Here is a 9,668-nt window from a genome sequence, read left to right on the forward strand (position 1 = left end):
ACCATATTGTCACATGCTTTCTGCCACCCAGTTGACTGGTTCTGTTCTACACCATAGCTCTCCAAATAATCCTTCGCCATATGAAAAATCTTTTTTCTCATAGCATAGGTTTCCAGGTGTGAAGAAACTGAAGCATCATTTAAACAATCTCCTTCACACAAATGTCAGAAGCTTTCAAAATATAAATGTATCCTCTGCATTTACATACTTGGTTAGACTCCAAGAGAAAAGCAAAATGTCAGGTAGTAGTCACACAGGTAGGTGAAATTCATCTTTCACAATATATCCAAAAGTGACACCAAAAATAGCTCTTAGTCAAACCTCATTCCATGCTCTTACTTAGGATCATATTTGTGAATAGTTTTGCACAAAAATATTGGTTTTATTAGCTTCTTGCACATATATGACTTTTATTGTATGAAGAATACAATATTAATTGTTACTACTGTAGGATTGATCTCCTCTCTACATTTAGTTAGGGACTTGTTTAGTTTACAAGCATGTTACTATAATTTGAAAATCACACAAGTGCTTGGATGCCTTTATCCTCCTCCTTAGCAATGGTTTTTAGGGAGTCAAATTGATTGACTGAATTCAGCAAATAGAGAGTGGGAAATAGTAAGACTTCAGGGATGACTCCCAAGCCTCTAATTTGTTGACTGGGTGCAATCCAAAGAGAGAAGCAGTCTGGAGAGGGAAAGGCAGTGAATGCCATTGCACATCTGTTGAGTTGAGGAGCTCGTAGGGCACCCAGGTGACATGGTTGGTGACCGTGAGTGGAGGAATGTCAGGAATGCAGAGATGAAACTGGAAGCCATCAGCCTGTGAATGGCGATCAGACCTAAAATTTGATGGGTCATTGTAAGACCTCGAAAAGCAGCAGAGAGGGCAGATTTTCAAAGGATAGGCAACAGGAGAGGGGGCCAAAGACAGAACTCCACAGGAGAGACAGGTAGGTAGGAAAAGAATAGAATGTTCAAAGAGGAGGGCATGTGCATTACACTGTGTTGTGCCTCAAAACTCATATGTTGAAGTCTCAGAGATCCCTGTCTTAATGTGATGATATTTGGAGATGAAGGCTTTGTGAGGTAATTAGATCTAGGGCAAGTCATTATGAAGGAGTCCTTATGATGGAAATAGGTCCTTCTCAAGAAGAAAGCAGAGATCTTACTCTCTGTCTTAGTAACATTGCTCATCTCTGACACCCACAAATGAAAAAACTGTAGTCTTAACTAGGTTCCCAGCTGTTAGAGGATTCAGGCCACAGCTGGCTGTCTCCAAGGCAAGAAAGTCATGGTGTGGTAGGAGGCGAGGCCAGAAAGCAAAGAGAAGGGTGGGCCCAGGGAGAGAGATACACCCTTCTAGGAGAAGGATAATTCACTGATGAATATAGCATCCCCCTGCCAGTCTCCTTCCAAAACCCCAACTTCTGAATGTACAAGGCCTTGGAAGGACATTCTAGATCTGAACCATAACATCCTCTCTCTTCCTCCATGTGAGGATACAGCAGGAAGATGCTTACGTGCAAGCCAGGAAGAGACCTAGTCATGAAGCTTCCCAGCTTCCATCTTTAGAGGAAACACATTTCTATTATTGAAACCATCTAATGTATAATATCTCAAACTAGTAATCAGAGCAGACACAGAAAAGTGCTAAAATGCAAAGAAATCTGGCCAGATGAGGACTGACAATAAACTAGAGGTAATTAATGTGTGGCTTTTGCGGGAAGGTAGTTGGAATGAGTTGGCAAGGCAGAGCCCTATTTCCTGAGTAAAACATTAACAAGTCTTCTGGGAGGCAGATGAGTAAGAAAGGAATGAGATGACAGAGCAGATAGAGGGCAGCTTGGAATAAACAGTATTGCTTGGGATGTCATCTTGTTTAAAGGCGGAGGGACATTGCCTGTAGAGAAAGACAAGTGGGAAGCATAAGGGTAGGAGGAAGACTGGACAGCAAGTTTGGCTTTGTGTAGTGAAAGGGAAAGATGGCTGTGTATGTAGGTAATTATATCAGGGGAGAGGGGCAAGAAGTTGAAATTCATCTCTGATCACCTGTTTTTTTCTCTATAAAATAGAAAGCAGAGTGAGAAGGGTTGAGGAGGGGTTTTGTGAGGCCAAAGAAGGTTAGAATAGTTGTTAATGGCAATGGGAAATGAAACCCACAAAAACCAAAGGGTGAAAAACAGGATTGTTTTTCTTTTAATTAAAAGAACAAATCATTTATTTATTTGTTTGTTTGTTTGTTTGTTTGTTTGTTACAGGGTCTCACTATGCAGCTCAGACTCATAGTGAACCTTCTGTTTTCAGCCTCCCCAGCACTGGGATTACAGACGTGCACCACCATGTCCTGTTTTGGGGCTGGCATGACATGCCCATAGTTCTGGGGCTGGCACAACATGCTGTATCAGGAATCAGACTCAGGACCTTGCACTTTCTAAGAAGGCACTTAGACCACTGAGCTATCCTCCCAGCCCTACAGGATTGTTTAATTCAAACACCAAGCACCAACCTGGGTTTGAGAACCTGTATTTGTAATGACCTGGGTTTTTCCAGCAACCTTAGGTTTTAGAAGCAGAAAAAGTTGTTTGATGTATTGATTCTGAATGGTCACTTTTCTGGACAGGCGAGCTAGAGGGATGAGTGTGCCAAGAAGCTGAGTGTCTGGTTAAAGAACAATCCAACCCAAGCATCCCATCTGGGGGTAAAATTCCAGAAAACAGACTAGCTGACAGGTGGGGTACATGGGGAAGCTGTGCCATATCGAAAGACAGAGGCAGAAGATGAGAGTGGGGGAGTTAGGTCCACCTGTACCAGTGAGTGGGGAGTCACAGTTGAGGATGGAGTGGAGGAAAGTTTCAGATCTTGGCTGCTCAAGTGAACAGTTGGACAAAGTAAGCATGATACAGCAGAGTAGGAACAATGGTCTGTTGAATGAGCCACCTTGCAGCACGGGGATCACCCCAGAGCAATATTAGGCAAGATGGTATGGACATGGATCAGAGCTATTTTAGAGAAATTAGGGAAGAAAAAGAACCACAGACTAGGAAATTGGCTAGGGACTAGGAAAGCAGGGCCGGGAGTTTCACAGCATAAGGTAACTCAAACAACAGGTAATGGTCAGGTGTGGGAATGGTCATGGAGGGGCAGGTGTTTTGTTCAATGGCAGCAGAGTGAATGGCATCAAGAAAGCGAGCCAGTGATGTGTGTTCCACAGGAGGAGCAGCCCACAGTGTAGAGTGCTGGCCTCAGGGAGAGTCCTGGTGGCTTAGGGCACAGTGGAAGAAAGTTTCCAAAATGTCCACAGCAATAGAGTAGGGACATGGGTTAATCTGTTGAGGGGATCCAGAAGGAAGAAAAAGGTAAAGTCTGTAGGGAATGAAGGAAAATAGGGAATGAAGGGGCAGAGAGGCATTTTCATGAATTCCAGGCTTTATAGTACAACACCCAAAAGCCTTGACTCTGGGACAAAATGGTTTAGTTGTAGGTATCACTGAATGGTCTATGGAAGATTAGTTAGCCTCATAGGGGTGAGATGTTGCCCAGATAAGAACTCCCAGACTACGAAGAGATGGTGGAGGTACTAGCTCCTCACACAGTCATGGATTTGACTGACCAATTATCTCACATGATGCTCAGGTCAAGCTGGTGCCTTAATACACTGAGGCATAGTGTGTTAAGCTGGTGCCTTAACACACTGAGGCATTGGCCTGGGAGGCTTCAGCAGCAATCATCGCCCAACATGAACAAAAGGAAAGTTTGGGGCCTGGATGGCAGAGCTGGACACACTCAGTTTTAGCTGAGACTTCCCAAGGGCTTATTTATAACCAGCATCTCAGCATGGGGACCACAAAAGCACAGGGATCAGGTCTTCCCTGTCTTTAACACTTGGACCCATCACTTATGGAGAGCAAATTCTTGACTTTGAGGCTCAGTTTTGTCATGTGCTTAAAATGCACCTGTTTCCAGAGGTTAAACACATGCAGTTATAATTTCTAGCACACCGTAAGAATTCTCTTCCTTTATGCCTTTCCCCTGTGATCCAGCTATAACTTGCCTATGAAGCCCAGAGTGGCCTCCTGATTTCCCCCTAGATTACTCCCCAAAGGTCCCAGTTCACACCTCTGACCACCCATAAAGTGCTATAGGAAGAAGTGTCTGCAGTATACTCCTTCTAACCAAAATATTTCTGCCCTTTGTGTTTATGCTGTTTGGCTTCACTCAGGACATGGGGAGATCCATGTGGGCTTTAATGAGCAATTTGTACTTCACAGGATTTAGCTCAGACTATAAATAGGGCCTACATTTCAGTGGTGGGATTTATAAACTTTGGGTGATAGGTTACAAGAGGACTGGCCTGACCACAGGATTTGTCTAAAACCCCAAGTGAGTGAGTGGCTAAAAATAGTCACCAAGGAACCTGTCTGACCCTGAGTAGCATTAATCAATGCTCTGGAGCCTTGTCCAGCACTGGCCTGCAGTTTGTGCAGGAGTTGTTAAGAGTGGAGCCTTTTAGGATCAGGAAGTAATTGGGAGACAGAGGTGGGAATGCCACCCCCACCCCCATCAGCTTTCGTGATGTTGGGAAGAGAAGTTTCCCTTCCATGGAGCCTACTGGATGAGTACAATCTTCAAAACTAAAAGCTGACTAAGATCTAATGTGGCTGAATGTAGAGCAAAGTTATAATTTTTTAAAAAAAATCTATGAATATAGGTCTTGCTTTATCTTGGTCTTAACCATCCAGCAGAAAAGTATAAAAATGAGGTATACAAAGTAAAGCCATATTAATATGCTGAGCTGCGAAAGGTTCAAGTTAACAACTTCTGTGGATAACCCCCTACTATTGTGTACTGCTGGACTGTGTTGGATTGTTTTGCTGAATTCATGCACCTATAGTATTTAGATGCCAATGGAATATCCATCTTGGACAGGATTAAACAAAAAAAGGGGATACAAAGGAAGGACCATTTTGTATCTGTATATACAGAATAGTTAGGATAGATATACAGCTACTTTTGCTTAATTCAGTGAGAAGAAAGATTTGCACTAATAGTGTTTGGACAGGATATCCTGTCTGCATCTTGTACTATGGATAACAACTAAGAAGATGACAATGTACAATGTATTAATTACTGAAACTGTCCTATTAATCAGTTTTGAAACTCTCATTGCTATGTGTTTCTCAATAAAATAAAATTTAAAAAAATAAATAAAAAGTGTATTTGGTAAAAAAATCTATGAGAAGAAAATAAAGCTCATTCATTAAGGACAGAAGTTAGGATCAACACTCCTGGAGCAAAGAAGTGGCTCAGGGAGACCAGACCCAAGTCTCAGTCACTCCACAGTGTAGAGAAATTCTCCCAGAGACTGAATATGGAAGCAGGAGATGTCTTAGTCCATTCTTGCTGCTATAACAAAATATCTTAGACTAGATAATTTATAAAGAATGGGGATGTCAGGGTCTTCAGCATGTCAGGAAGCCGTGCACAGAGACTCCTATCAAGGCTCTGTACGGAGGGCTTTCTGCACTCTCCCACTGTACTCTAAAGCTTTTGACCTCATGCCTTGTGTAGTCAAAAAGGATTTTGGGGGGTTTTATTTTTTGAGCAGGTTCTTTTTTATTTCTCTTTGTTTTCATTTTGGCCTTTCCTCTCTTTGTCTTTTCGTGTAGACCAGATATTTGAAAGTGCAGACGATGGCTAAAGGTGTACTGTGCAGCTTGTTTATGTGTTTGGGGAAAATTTTACCTCAGATGGGAAACGGAATCATGGATTCACATGCTGTGCTGGACACTCACTCTCCCTTCCCTCCAGTTCAGTACCTGTTGTTTCTCCTTTCAAATATGTGATTGTACTAGCTCTTTCCATATGAAAGAACTCTCCTTATTTAAATAAAAAAAGTAAAAAAAAAATGGGAATGTATTTCTCATAGTTCTGGAGGCAGAGAAGTTCTAGGTCAAGGCACTGGGAAGTTCAGAGGCTTTCTGTTTCCAGGGTTAGTATTTATTACTGAATCCTCCTGAGCACTGGATGCTGTATCCTTACATGTGAAGGGAGGAGTTACAGGCAACATCTAGGCTCTTCTATAATGGCACCATGCTCTTCTATAATGGCAGTCATCTGAGCCAGGCATGGTGGTGCCTGCCTCTAATCCCAGCACACTGGGGGGCTGAGGCAGAAGCATTGAAAGTTCAACCCCAGCCTGAACAATTTAGCAGCTTAAAAAGATCCTATCTCAAAGCAAAAGATAAAAAAGGACTGGGTGTGTAGCTCAATGTAAAATCCAGGGTTCTACTGATATATTTATATCTATGTCTATGTTTATGTCTATGTCTATGTCTATGTCTATGTCTATGTCTATGTCTATGTCTATGTCTATCCATGTCTGTATCTCTCATCCTTGAGAGGAATCCTCATGATCCAATCACTTCCCAGAAACTCTACCTTCTAATATCATCACTTTGTGGTAGCCTTAATACTTACATTTTAGAGAGACACATACATACATTCAAATCATAAGAGATTAGGAGGAAATTTGGAGAAAGACAATATAGAGTCCACCTGTGTTCTATAAGGTGATATAACCACTAGAGTCAGACTTTGGGTGACTCATAAAGTCAAGACTGGGAGGAAGGGAGTTAGATTAAACTCTGAGAACCCAACTATTGCTTTGTGTAGTGATATGAGACAGAAGCCTGGTTTCCCAAGAGAGCAAAGAGCAAGAAACAGAGCCCAAGGAGACCTGTCATCTCTTGTAAGTTCCAGCAAGCTGGGATACAAGGCCACACACAACAGCATTTTCTGGAGACACCCTGTCTATTCTTTGATGCATCACCTGATCCTTCACTAGCATGTTATTGGCTAGCATTGAGTGAACTTAGAGTTCGGTGAATGCCAGAATGCAATAGAAATAGTAGTTTGCATTCACAAAATTAATTATGCACATTCATTCCTTAGCCTGCTTTTAGCCCTCAAGAAGTGAGAAGTTTCAGTGTCTCAGGGTTCACTGGGACTAAGCTCAGTGAGACCCCTGAGGCTACATTAATCCAGTCTTCCCTGGCTTTGGCTCTGACTGATAACATACAACAGATTTGTCAACCAGCAAGTAAGACAAAAAGGAGAATACTACTGGATCATGAAAGGCAGGATCTTAGACAACATCCTCAGAAGATAAACTGAAACAGACCTCCTACTCTTCTTGGGAAGGATTTACAGATAACTATATGCCAGCAGAGGTCCTAAATATCTTTTCTACCCAATCCTTCCAGCACTTTATCACTTTGGGAAATTCCTTCTTTTGGAGTCAGACACATGTAATGGCTAATGGCAGTTGTCATTTTGCTTAGCTTGGTATCTACCTGGGGATTTGGAAAGCACATGTCTGGGTATGTAGAGATGGGTCATAGTCATGACCTTGGAGTCTCTACTTAGTCCAGCATCTCTTCCTCTCTGGTGCTGTTCCTGTTGTTGCCAGCACTATGAATTAACTATCTTTGCTCTGCCACACCTTTATGTCATAATAATTCTGTCTTGGAATCAGCTGACTATGGACTGAATCCTTTGACACCAAGAGTCAAATATTTCTCTCCTCTTTTAAGTTTTGAGTGGCTAGCATTGTGTTTCAGTGATGGGAAGGCTAACTAATATAACATACTATGACCAAAAGTCCTTTTCTGTTTTTTGCTTTGTTTTTTGCTATAAAAACTTTTTAATTCTCAATTGTTAGACAGTATGTGTTTGGAAACAATTTCCATGATTGTTAAAAGTATACCTCAACAAAGAGGTAATTATTAACTATGAAATAAATTCTGAATAAATTTAAGTTATCATCCAGTTTCTGCAATATAAATTACTTTTTAATTCATTTTAATGAGAAAAAAGATAAAATAACAATGAAAGAGTTTCGAAACAGGTTAGTAGAATGGTTACAATAATTAATACATTGCATATTATAGTTTTCATAGTAATTCAGAGGACAAGTTGCAGACATGATATCTTGTCTAAACAATATTAGTATAAACTTTTATTCTCAATGAAATAAGAGAAAGTAGCTGTGTATCTATCCTAACTCTCATGTGTGTGTATATATATATTTTTTTCTTTTTTTCACAACAAAATGGTCTTTTATTTATACTTTTGTGACGCTGGTAACACATGACACTAGGTTGCCTAGCAACTGTTAGCTAACCTTAACCAGACAGGATGTTCATCTCAGGAGTGAGGTAGCTTGTTTGCTTTAGGAACTGGACCAAGTCCCACCTACACATGTTTGATCAATTTCCTAGCTTCAGAAGCTGTATTTGGAGAAGTCTTTAAAAGACCTTTTCATACTTAAAGGAAGTCTAAAGATTGTACATACTTGAATTCAGAAACTAACCCAATATAGTCTAATAGTCCATATTAGTAGTGGATTATCAGTAGAACTGGAAATTGTCAGAAGTTGTTGACTTGAGCCTTTTATAGCTCAGCATATTAATGTAGCATTACTTTTTATGCCTCATGATTATATTTTTCTGCTGGATGGTTAAGACCAAGTTAAAGCAAGACCTATATAACTAAAAATGTAACTTCTGTATCTGACAAGTTCATTCAAATCCCCTCCGAATTTACCCTGAAACCATATACAGCACCTTGTAGATCTTTTGTCAGTGTCAGCCATCTGGATGAGTCACAGCCATTGTTTGACCAATTTGCTCTCTGTGAAAGCCTGAGAGATTTTTTTCTCTCTAGATGACACTGCTTGAGAACACTGTACATTGTTGATCACTTTCCTTTGTGGCCCATAATCTCGTTGAACAGAAAATTTGACAAAGGCCTGGGGAGATGGCTCAGTAGAATGAATGTTCACCTGTCAAGCACAAGTGCCTGAGTTCAATCCCCAGTTCTGAAAAAAAATTGGCACACCACTGATTTACAGGATGTCTCAGCATAGGTTCTCCTATGTACTGAATCCTCACTGACCTTGAGGCTCAAAATATTAGCTATCCTTGTAGCCCCTCTATTTCTCTAATTTTTGGTCTGCAAACTTAAGTTGTTAATCTCCATAAGAGAAGCTTAATGATATTACTACCCTAAAACAGAGGCAGTAGACCTTAATATCACTATTTGTCTGAATATCAAATGGCTTAGATATAACATGGAACTGCCATTTTCAAAAACCATGCATATTCTAAAATTTAAAACCCATGCAGTTTGATTTTTGTTCATGAAGGTTTGCCTACCCCATGTCTTCAAAATTTCCTCCTACTTCCTCTTCCAGTAGATTTAGTGTTTCTGTTTTAATGTTTAGATCTTTAATCCATTTTGATTTTAGTTTACTGCATTTGATAGACCTGGGTCAAGTTTTAGTTTTTGGCATGTAGAGAGCCAGTTTTTCTAGCACCACTTGTTAAAGAGGCTATCTTTCTTCCAGTAAGCATGTTTGAGCCCTTTGTCAAAGATAAGCTTGCTGAATGTGTTTGTAATTGCTTCTGCATCTTCTAATCTATTTCATTGATCCTCAGGTCTGTTTTTTTTTTTTTTTGCCAATACCATGATGAATTTATCCCAGTACCTTTGTAATATAATTTCAAGTCAATAATTGTAATGCCTCCTGTCTTGCTGTTGTTGCCCAGGATTGTCTTTGCTATTCTAGTTTTTATTTTCTTGTTCCAAATAAATTTTAGGAATGAT

Source organism: Octodon degus, unplaced genomic scaffold (genome assembly GCF_000260255.1).
Source record: "Octodon degus isolate 3935 unplaced genomic scaffold, OctDeg1.0 scaffold00060, whole genome shotgun sequence".
NCBI classification, from domain to species: Eukaryota; Metazoa; Chordata; class Mammalia; order Rodentia; family Octodontidae; genus Octodon; species Octodon degus.